A 12,905-nucleotide genomic window follows, 5' to 3' on the forward strand; every position below is an offset into this window, starting at 1 on the left:
TTAAGAGAGAGAATATTATTATACCTAACTAAAACGGTATTTGACTATTTTGTATATGTTTTATAAATTAAAACTACACATGCCTGTACTAAACAATTTTTAAGCTACCTTTACAAATAACAAAGTTATAAAGGTTTGAAATTCAAGATTAGACAGAGAAAGACATACTGGCATGTGACGTCACACGCCAGTACCGCCATACTTGCTGCATAGAGAAAAGCGTTTGAGAAAGAGACAGGTATATAGATTTTTCAAAAAATCACTATAATTCCAATTTTCAACCGATTTAAATTTTCTCTTCGCTAAACACTATCTGTATATCTATATTTTCATAATGACATTAAGATACGGCAAAATCAGGAGTTGTCAAATACCGTATTATCACAGTTATTATAGTATTGAACAGCTTGCGGGGTGGAGCGACTTTGTATGGAGAAAAAAAAAGTTGTCTAATCAGTCTCGGAAGAAACTTGCATATGGACCACTTTCTTACATAAATATTTTTATATTATTTTTTCGAAGATTTTAATTCTTGTATGAAAACTTCGTAATTTCGCATAAAAATAAATAAATATGTTTTATACTGAAAAGTGACAGGACATCAACTTCAATCAAAAATTGTATCAATACATATACAGTTTCGTGTTAAAAGTCACATCAACATATTGAAACGAAAATTGGTGGTATTGGTATTTGGTAGTTTGTGCAGTCTATTTAATATCAAATGTTGGTACGGTCAATAAATTTAATTCATTGGCCACCACGGAACCATTTCACAGTAAACGTCATAGTGACATCGCATTAATTAATAAGGAAAGTCGTAATGACTTTTCCTTTGAAAAGGTTCCATGGTGGTCCATGAATAAAATTCCTTGACTGTACATTTAGTGCGTTGCAAAGGCGTTTTACTTAAAGTAAGGTATATTTCGAATAAGAAGATAACATAATTTTAGGTAAAATAAAAACAATATTTTACGGAATTTAATTCGGAATTTACCTCGTTGAGTCTCTTGCCGGATTCTTCTCAGCAGAGGTTTTTCCGAACCGGTAGTAGATTTTTTTTGACGTTCATAAGGGCTTGTTATAGCCTAAATTGAATAAAGATATTTTGACTTTGACTTTAACTTAACAGTTTTTAATCAAATCTTCGAATGATTGTAGAGGGCTCAAAGTAGGTATAAATATTTTTATTTTTTCTTAAACCTGTTTTCATAAATCGCAACTTTTTAGCACTATTCAGCATTCAAAATAAAAAAAAATAAAGTCGCTCCACCCTATTGAACAGGAACAATCTTCTAATACTGTTTGAAGCTGGAAATCTGCAGCAAGTAAATATTATATGTATTGATTTTGATTATTAATTTGGCTAACAATTTAACATCAATGTAATCATGACGAAAGGAAAACAAGAGGGAAGAGGGTTATCAAAAAACTTAAGTAATACTTTGAAAACGATTTTGTTCCTATTTTTTTCTTAATATGCCCCCTAAATGTTACACTTATATTTAAAAATCATTTATTTATGTTACGCGTTTTTTTTAGTGTGCCCCTCATGCTAACAAAATTCCACAGAAAGGAGTAAAATCTCTAAGTACCTAAAGAAAATCTTCTGTTGATGTGATGTTAATTTGGTATGCAGTTAGTGAAGGACATAAGATAGTTTTTATCCCGAAAAATTGTTTAGTTCCCGTGGGAGTACGATAAACTACATCGGAGATAATCGCGGGCAATAGTTATTTGATATAGAGATAGTTTGAGGATATAGTTTGTATCCTCGAAAATTGTACAGTTCCTGCTGGATTCTTCGCAGACGAAGTCGCGGGCAACAGCTAGTGATGCAATAAATAACGTAATCATCAGAGTCAACTGTATTTAACAAATTTTATATTTCGAGTCAAAAAATCGTTAAAATACACAAGCATAAATAAAGGCAGGTTCTCAAAACTACGCTTATTTATTATTCCAAGCACTACTTAAACTTATTACCTTGTACTACTTGTTGGCTTATTTATAGTACAAGATGTACCTAACTACTTACGTACTTATCTATTCGTGATATTTCAGCCGACACAAGTGAACCTTAACCTTTGGGAAAGCGATTTCGAAGCCAGTTTCCGGTTGAACTATTCAGATTAGGACTCGTTATGTGTCCCAGGGAGGCTAGATAAATTGACTAAGGAAAGGGGAGTGCTAGAGAAAAGTTATGTTAGAGTTCTAGCCCCGTAAATTCGCACTTGAAGAATCTTCAGTAAGAACCCGAATGCATATACTTAACTTAACCAAAGATGAATTCAAATCTTGATTCAAAGATTTGAGCGTGAAAGCTGTTTACGACTAATTTATTTCAGACGCTAAAGAGAAACATAAAACATTTCTCGTAAATCCAGCAGAGTTAATTTTATGCTGTTGAGTGGTCGATCAAGAAATTGCTTTACCTTAAAGTTCAGTGTCAATGAGGGCTATCGCGTATGAATTCGCCGCTAGAGGCGCTAGTGTAGCGTGAGGTCTCCGAAATGTCAAATCTCATAGTTTTTGAGCGAGCTACGGGTTTATTTATAATTAGAATAATTTTGTGAATATTTTGCAATATCTGAAATTAATTATGGCAAATATGCGTTCCGGGGCAATGAATGTCTGTGTTTTGAGACAGTTTGGTCTTTCGGAAACCTTTGCCCTCCTTTTTTCCGAACAAAACGGGGACTATGGAACACTGTGGCATGCTCGATATTTTTATGGTACGGTTTTAAAGTGTATTAAATATGATTTTAATCTAAACTTTATTTTCACGCCCGAAATAACAGACTTTGAAAGCCATACTTAAAAACCTCACGCAACAGTGCGCCATCTAGTGAGACAAAAAACGATAGACCTCATTGCTCGTTGTAAACGTCAAGGTTTTAGGAACACACTGAATAGGTAGGGTACATTAATATAAAATGTAGTAGTTAGAATTTATCCGTTCCATGTAAAAAGCTGTTACATTTACTGTAAACGAACGAACATCATGCATGCACAATTCATTATTTACAGCAAATATACGTAGGAGTGCAACAATCTTGATCTGATTCCACAATTGAATATTATATTATTGTTTTACAATCGCTTCATTCCATTATATCCAACTCGGATGGGCATTCAACAACACAAAGTGACTATGTATACATTCAATCTTTCGTGGAAAGCCATTAAAAGATTTAAGAGAGTCGTAAACTGTCATCACGCTGCGTGCCACGTGGTTAAGCGGCGCATGCACACACCGAGGCATCGGGTACACACCAATACCACAATAAAATACTATTGTTAAATCCTACTAATATTGTGAATGCGAAAGTGTGTGCGTGCCTATATATAGGTACTTATGTGTGTTTGATACGGTACAGCTATCTCCAGATCGAGACTCCGCAGTCTCGGGAATAACACATAATTAGGCTAATTTTTATTCTGATATTTTCACGACATTGCGTTTAAAACCCAAGACCGCATTCGCTAAAATTAGCTTAGTTATTTTAATTAGAATTTCCTTTTGTAGGTACATTTTTATTGTACCCTTCACTTCATATACGAGTACTAGAATATAGTAACGAGGACAACTAACTAGCTGGAAATACCTACTTAGTTAAGTTTTAACACGAGGTAAATTTTTTATGGTGCTAGGTCAGGGAGTGACCTATACTCATTATCATGTCACCCGGTAAGCTGGCCGCCTGTCCTGTCATTTACATACAAAGTGTACCTATTAATGGAGTAAGCGAGATGGCTGATATCACAATATCGGTCGAAGTTTGTTTTTTTATTAAATTTTCCCCATCGGGTTGGGGAAGTCAAACATAAAAACAGTTGTTTTTTGTTTTTAACGCAGTAGTTTTCGTATATATCTACGAGTCAATATCATGTGCGAGCACGTTTCCCGTGTGGTGGAGGAGCGAGTATGCGCATCATCTACCTACTCGAAATTAAGGAGGGCAAGTGTAAGCATGGTAGGTAGTAAACTAGTAAGGTACAAACCTACTTGTACTTTTACAATGTTTTTAAATGTGACGTAGAGCCATGTCAGTTGGAAAAAATTGCAACAGATCGTGGTGAGTGGGTCTCTCGTGAGGAATAAAATTTACAGTTTTAGTTATTTGAGCTTGACACTAAACGTGACGAGAAGACCAATAATCTTTATCCTTACTAATATTATAAAATTAATGACGAAAGTGAATGTCTGTTACCTTTTCACGCTTAAACCGCTGAACGAATTTAGATGAAGCCATGGAGATAGTTCAAGACCCTGGGAAGGACACTTGGTACCTTGTTTTTATCTTGGAAAATTTGGTAGATCTCTAGGGACAGCAATAAATAAATTCTTGACTGGCGAAGTCTCGGGCAGAAGCTAGTATTGTATAATTGCGAGAATGGTATACATAAGTGTCCGCTGTGTACATGTAAATTCATGAGAAAGATTGGCTGTAACACAAGCCACACGAGGGCATAAGAACGGAGGTGAAGCAGTCGCAACGCGCAGCAGTTGGAACTCGAATTTTAACTAATGAATAATTCTGATGTTCTGTACCCTACAGTCCAAAAAAACCCTTCTAAATTTCTTTACAGAAAATTATCAACAGCGTTCATAACGATAAGTAATCTTACCTAATTAATTATTAAAGAGAAGGTACAGGAGAAAATTATAGAAAGAAAGAAAGAAAGAAAGAAAATACATTTATTCACAACACAAGACAACAAAATTATTATGTACAAAAAAAAACAACACAAAGGTATGTGTCATTGCGGTTGTGAATCGGACACTGGCTCAGCATAATGCTGAAGCGTTAAAAACACCCCAGCGCTGATTTTCAGCCAGCACCGTCGGCAACCCTCGGGCCGTTATAAAGACATACTACACACCATTAACTACATAAAAGTACATAAATAAATAGACATTTTGTGAACTATAAAATTAATTTATTGTGTGACTTTAAAAACATAAAAATAAATGTATTAGGTACGTAGATATACATAATTAACTATTATTATTATGCACTCACTTGCCAAGTATACACCCTAACGCGGGCTAAAAAGAAAAATTAAATTAAAGAAAGAAATCGAAAAAACAAAAAAGCAGTTTTGTGAAATAGTGCTGGAAAGGAAAGGAATTAGGATTTTTGAAATGCCAACAAATAGCCTTTAAGCTTTCGCCCAAAGGTGTACCTGCTAGTCACTCCGAGGATGGAGGGGAATATCATTCCAGCACTTAGACGCTGCAAATCTGAAACTGCCCCGAAACGCCGCCGTCCTGTGCGGCGGCACAATAGCCTTAGATCTGCGCACACTTTTTGACCATGTGATTTTTTCAAAGAGGTACGAAGGCGTCTTGTGCCGCACTACACCAAACAAAAGGGTCGCAAGGTGCAAGCGCCTGCGAGCGTGCATTTTTAGCAGATCGGCAGCGTTCAAGTACGGGTGACATGGACGAGGAGGGACTTTGAAACAAAAACGAGCACATGCGTTTTGAACTCGTTGAATCAATCTCCTAGAACTACCAAGTATGCAACTATCATAAACAACATCGCAATAGTTCAATCTAGACAATACTAGCGACTCACACAGTTGGACACGCAAATCCACACTGAGGTAGTCGCGAATATTGTAAAGAATCGCGATAGAAGCAGCTGCTAACTAAAGCTTCTCAAAAAACTCGCGTAGTAAAATGCTTTTATTTTGTGAACTTTAGTAGATTTCTGCACGCCCCATTTTATTTAATATAACTGGTAAATTTGTCCGTATAATATTGGGACTAGAGAATAATTGTGTATGGTTTTTAGGTAACTTTGATTTATAAACTTTTTTTTTCAGATACTTCTTGATATACATATAGTTTCTATGTCGACTAAGGCATCAACAAGTGACAGCAACATAATGGTCATACTCGTCAAGCTGTTTAATACAGACTACTTAAACAAATATCTTAAACCGCAGTTGTACGAGAACCTACATTACACGAAAGCGATAATACTTGAATAACGGCCAAGAACCGGGGTCATTTGGCAAAACAGCTCTACTTTTAAATTACCACACTCTCCACAGTTGTATCTATTCGTCGATTGAAGATTGGTAGCGAACCTTCATAGCGACTTTCTTAAAAAACAGTGTGGGGATTATTGTATGCCATCCACACGGCAGTGAAGAGAGGAGTTGTTATTTGATTAACCGCTGCTGTCCTTTCATCATCAGGATCGTTAATTGCCTTTTACAACACACACGGAAAGAGTTATGTAGGTCTGTCCAATTTATAAATCGAGAAAGGCGTGAGGCTGAACAGCTACGAGTTTGTATATTATACATTTCGGTGATACCCTACCTAAATCAGACTTGAATTCAGGAAGGCTTAACGTTGATAGACCTAGTTTTGTCCCGAATCTTTGATAATTCTATTACTTGACTCGGGGTGTGCAATCCTGATCATGATCACTGACACTTTGCAGATTTGTTATTGTACAAGTATAGAATCATTGTTTGAGGAATACGTCTGGGCTTTTCCGTTACATTGTGCTTGGTGGAGTTTTTATTGCATCATTCCGGTTCCGTTTTAATAGAATTTTATTGTACCCACTTTCCTTTATGATGATATGATATGATGATATCATGAATGAAAATCATAAACAACATGTTATGAAATATTTATGTACATATTATAACAAAAAAAACTTATGAAGGTTGAAAATTTTACCACTATTCAAAAAATGATCTCGGTTTAAACCTATACCAGGCACGGGCCTCCTCTCAGAATTAGAGAGCTTGGGCCGTATTTTCCACACAGGCTTAAGTGCGCTTCGGGAACTTCACCACCAGAGAATTTCTTCGTAGATATGTGTGTCGCAGATGTCTTCTGTGTGTGAGCCCTGATGTGAGCCCGGGCTCGAACCCACGACCATTTGCTTGAGAGGAAATAGGTCAAACCACAAATATGTACATTTAAACAATTATGTAAGTGAGGTAAGTATTATGCCTTGTATAACTTTTTATTATAGATACATAAAAGACACGAAATACCTATCTGCATAACGATGTTAGACTACAACACTTTTCATATCAATTTTACTATCATCTTCATAAAAATAAATATATAGCTTAATTACACGAATGCGGCGATTACAATTACGAACGCAAACAGTTACGTAGTTTGGTTCTACTTTTTGCTATTACTTACTTCGTGATTATCAATTCAATTAGTTAGACATTTCCTAAAGTACTTTTTACGTCCAAAAAAGTTTAAATAAAAACTGTGAATATTGTTTGTACGTAGTACATACAAGGCAAAACGCGTAACGCGCTAGCGAGCCGCCTTTTTGTGGCGAGCCAAGAATTGATAGCCTCCGGCGCGCGCGACATGTAAGATACGTAATGTTTTCATTATCTACCTACGATCTACGAGGGGCGGCACCACGCCCGTTAGAGACGAGATAATTTGAGGGATGATTACGGCTTATTGATTTTAATTGGTTTAATAACGAGCGCCGTAAAATAGTTAAAGGTCTGACGCACTCGTAGACCCGCGCGACCAATTTAACTTTCAAAATGAATTGTTTACTAACGTCAAAAAACCGCAATTTCGTGTGGAGTACTTCAACAGACAGGTTAGTACACAAGGTCATATCCAAATATGCGGTAATATTCTAAAATACAGCCAATGTTAAACAAAAATTGGAAATTAGAACGCATTAATCGTTAGTTCCAAACATTATTATCGCAAATTACAGAGCCAACAGTGGCAGACATATATAATTTAACGGCATTATAAATCGACGCGTATGCTTGATTAACATTTTCTGTTCCCTTTACGGAAACAGGCATGGGCAGCTCGAAGCGAAACCGCGCGAAACGAACTTCTTTTTGTCTGAGAAAAAGAACAAAAAAAACTAAAGTTCCAGCCAGCTGCGCCCGAGCATCCTGTCAACGTCACTACACCTTTTTGCAGCCATTGATCACGGCGACATACAACTATCCCTTGCTGTCGGTCGCGTAAATCCCGTGGGTGAAAGAGATGACAGCAAAGAGTAGCTGCTGCGTCGTGATAATAACCATAATAGTGGTTAAGTGCGGCAGTGTTCCGCAAAGCGCCGTGTTCTTTGATAATGTGTTTTGTTATAACGACGTGCTTGTTGATTTTTACTTGGATGTGAGCGGAACGGGTATCTGGCGGAGCGCCGGGACGAAAGGGCGGTCGATTGTCGATAAATTGTCATTGTTGTGACACAATAACTTAACGCTTGGGTTTCCCAAACGGTTGTGTTACGGCTTAATACGGAGAATCACCGGGAATATACTGGCAATATCTAATGTCTAATATCTATTAGCTTTTTTAATTGGACGTTAGACTTGTGGGTAGGTTTGAAATGATTGAAACAAAATTGTTTTTTTGTAAGCTAAAATCACTTACAGCGCTTATCTTTGGGCTGTCACGTTTCTCGATAGCGAGCTTGAGAAATAAGTTTCTCTTTGAGCCACCGATTTCACTATCAACTGTTTATTAGTGTAGCGTGTAGATAATTGTAATGGATAGTGTGAAACTGTGAAGGTCAAGTTGTTATCTGAGTCCGCCGGCATGACATACTGCCGGAGGAATCCGAGTGTGAAGCGATTCCGGAATAACAGCTAATAGCTAGGGAAGCGGAAGTTGCCCTCCAAGGCTCATGCTAAGAAGATCAAGTGGTATGTAATAATTTACAAGCATTACAAAGTTCCAGTAACCTTTGACATTGTTAATAGGTATGTTTATCTTGCCGCTATTCAACTCTAATAAGCGATATTTTTGTAACAGTGAGGTTATCTTATAATGTAGTTCAAAAAGTTTGGTGATTGAGAAATTATCTGGTACTAACCGTTACCCGCGACTCCGTCCACGCCAAATTCGTTTATCGGTATCCCGCGGGAACTATGCAATTTTCCGGGATAAAAACTATCCTATGTCCTTCTACGGGACTCAAACTATCTGTATATTGAATTTATCTAAATCGCGCGGTGATGTGGTTTAGACGTGATGAAGTAACAAATAAACAAACTTTCGCATTAATAATATGAGTGGGATTAGATAGAGGGATATGTAGTCTTCAATTTGTGTCGTATTTCACTGAAACATTTCAAAATATAACATAGGGAGAACATAATACTTTCTTATTTCTGCTTATGTTATCATTTATTATTATAAAAAAAAAAGATTTTCGAATTAAGACAATACATTAACATTGATTGAAAGAAAAGAAAAGCAAAAAAAATAATTACACCATACTTTTTTAATTTCTAATAAGAAATCAAGTCGGTAAAACAGCGAACCCCGGAATACACCAGTTCGTATCGCAATGGTATACCTACCGCGATATGTACGGAACCTGTTTAACGGTCGGGGTATGGACCGTTAACTGCGAAATCGTTCGTCGTGTCACAAGGAGATAGAGTTGCTAGATGCCACCGATTTTGGATTTTAAGCTATTATCAATTACTTCATTAATGGAATATATCATCTTCCTCCTCCTTGTGTCGTATTCTTCAGTAATGAGTATCGTGCATCACTTTTTCTCGTACGAACTTAATCCATCTATTTTTGTTTCTGGCTGTGTGAATGGATGCAGGGAAATAATTCCGATCCCTGGCGTCAAACAGTGTATTTACTGTATTAAATTATCTAGTTGTGTTAAGAGCGTTTAATATTTATAACCGGTTTTTAAAGAAAATAAAAGTCTATAACGAATAATTATTGGAGTAGACACATTAAGTTATATATTAAGAAGAGTTCTATCACATTTTTAATTTTCATAAAAAAATTATGGAATATATAATTGAGAAAAACAAACAAAAATACGAAGTTGCCAGCTCAGCAGGTATAAACGCTCTTAAATACTTTAGATGTAATTAAATAATAACAGATTTGTTTTGACAAAATATAATCAATAATCGTTGATTTTTTTCCACTTTCTTCTGAATGATTTTTCCGAAAAGTAGATTTATCGAAGTGAAGTCTGTACTTGTTATTGCCTAAATTGAATAAAAATATTTTGACTGACTTTAACAATGTAGAGTTCACAGTAGAGTCGTATTTATAGACACGAACTTTTTCAATGCCATAAAATAGTAGATTGTATGTATGTAGAACAAGTGCCTAAAACACGTCATTTAATTTTACCCGAAACGTTTAGATTTATTATGTCCACCTGAGCTGCAAGCGGGGGTTGATAGTTAAGTCGGAAGTAAAATGAGTCTTATAAATTTGCTATAGGTGCACTCTGTTTTTCATTCCAAGTGCAAGATAATTAAACAACAACATTGTAAATAAATGTTCACTTTTCACCTACAAGCTTTTATTATTCATGTTCACGTACCTATGACTGTTTCTATTAATTGCATAGTTTTATTTAATTTCGTAATATAAACACGGACTATGATTATAAAAGTATAAAAAAGTAATTAAAATAAAAAGTTTATTTTATGAACTTCTACATATACCTACTGTTCATGGCTGTTAGCGCTTGATTGTCTTGATCTTAGGCGAAAATTATACTTTATGCACAAGAGCATGAAAGTAATTGTATGCAGCCTCCATTCATAAATACGAACTTTACAGGCATGAGAGATGAAAAAGTTTTCAATTTATTAATTCAAGTTTTAGAACATCTAGATATTTATATCACTTGTAATGCGTTTGATCTCGTGATCTCGTGAATTTCACACATTTTATAAAGGTGGGTCGTATCTATTACTACCGTGCGCTGTTTAATACATATTTACTCTTGAGGACAACGAAAAGGAGGCAGGTTGTACCTACTCCTATTTAATGTCTGATGGAAGATGTTTCTGCAGCCAATTTTTTTCAAAAAATCGACAGTATTCGTGCATTTATCAATAGAGCTAAAAAACTTGACGAGTCTTTTTCATAAAAAAATACAGTTAAACAGTCATCGCTTACTGAATAATGAAACGGTCTACATTCAGGTAATATGTTTATTATTTAGAACAAGACTTGTTCGAAATAAAACTCAGTTCTCGAATAATTAGCGCAATGCGATGTGTGAATTATTGCTAAGCACATGAATAACCTTTATGAAGCTGATTACGAGGTGCTATATAGTTTCAGTTATAAGAAATGAATTTGTTTCTTGGTTTTTATTTATGGCCTAAGTTTTGAGGTGTAAGATATAAATAGATTTAAGGAAATTGCGTGCAGCTCTGCGTATCTACACAAAGATAGATAGTGACCACTCAGAAATAGTGGTAGTATCTCTTAAACGAGTGAGGCCGCAGGGTAGCAAATCTATCGATTTAAGTTCAAGTATTCAGTAATGCAGAGTCCATACTTTTGTCAGGCCACACGGAGAGTAGAGAAGGCTGAGTTTATATTTTCGGACGGGTCGCCTCGCTGTTTGCAAACAAGCTTTGCCTTTGTCATTACTGACGTTACGTAAAATATTTAGGCAACCCAGTGCGATTCAAGTTGTAATACTTAGATTAGAACTTTGCATAGTTTTAATTACCATTACACTAAATTTGCCCGAGTATCTATTAATAACCAAACCAACTTAGAAAAATTAAAAACCCCGACATTATCATTTCATAATTCAATATTCCAAAAACGGCTGAATTGATTTTTTATCAAAAAATAGCTAAAAACCATCCCAAGGAAAACCGCATCGAAATCGGTCCATCCGTTTAAGAGCTACACACATATCGTTTGCCACCGAGTGACACACATTGTTGTCAAAATTATAACATTTTTTTGCGTCGGAGGTTAGAAACAAAGAATTCCCGCTGGAAAGCATGCTCATTATGAAATATACCTATACTTATTTCATAGTCGAGATTGGTTTGCCGTGGCTCAGATTACTCAGACGTTAGGCGGAGGGACAAAGAGGGATGTGTTTTTATTCCTCATTGTGGCTCACAAAGAGGCCCAACAATCGAGCATTCACTCACCGTAACCAGTAGGGTTGACCAAGCTGATCCTTTTTAGTATAGATCAAGTAATGACGAAACGGAAGGAAACTTTTACAATAGCTAATAGTAACTTAATTTAAAGCATTTTTGAGGTTAGTTTTAAATCATTGCAAAAACAAACATACATAGACTGTTAAAATCATTACTCTTCCTTTGGTTTTGCCGTAGTCGAGTAAATAAATTCTTTAAAAAAGAAGGCATGACTTTTCGTTTAGAAAAACGGGATTTTAAGTACCATCAGATCAAAAGTATCGGCCATTGTCACAAAAAAACTTTTTATAAAAGTGTCAACTACAAAAATATTGATACGGCCAAGTTACAAAAATATGTGTACACTACCTTAATGTTAAGTGAATACAGTAGGTACGTATCGTTCCCAAGGGCAAAAGGAAAGGGGGTATTTGTCTAAAAATCGAAAAATTAGAAAATTAAAAAGTGGAATTATGCCCTTGTTCTACCAAATAAATAATAATAAATAGCCCGCGTGTCTAACCCACTCATTAATAAGTGTTCAATCGACCACATTAAAAGGAAACAATCAGATAGATAGAGCCGAAACAGGCTCGTAATCAATTGAAATTCATTACCTAATTACAAAATTTTCCTCAGTTAAGCATCGAGAGATATCAGATGTATAAATTAGTAAATATAGCGGACATCACAACACATACAATAATCATATTTCTGGCGTCAAATTTTTATTGCAATAACCATATCGGAAAACAAACGCCCCACATATTTTTACATTTCAGCTTCAACAACATCAACCTCAATTCACGTTCCGTAAAAACTGACTTTGACCGTAGCCCCTTGTCCCAAAATAACATCTTAATGCTTAGTTAAACTCAAAAGAAAGTCTACGTTACCTCCCCGTCACGGCTGGAGGCAGCCCTGGAGTGGCTACATTTCTATAGCTCGTGGACGACACATATAGTTACAAA

The 12,905-nt window shown here is 35.8% G+C and overlaps 1 protein-coding gene across 1 annotated transcript in view; it reads right to left on the reverse strand.

The window, feature by feature from the left end:
* The window catches only part of LOC141429678 (uncharacterized), a 264,174-nt gene that overhangs the window by 68,100 nt on the left and 183,169 nt on the right, over positions 1–12,905 (reverse strand).

The sequence above is a fragment of the Choristoneura fumiferana genome, chromosome 7 (assembly GCF_025370935.1).
Source record: "Choristoneura fumiferana chromosome 7, NRCan_CFum_1, whole genome shotgun sequence".
NCBI lineage: Eukaryota > Metazoa > Arthropoda > Insecta > Lepidoptera > Tortricidae > Choristoneura > Choristoneura fumiferana.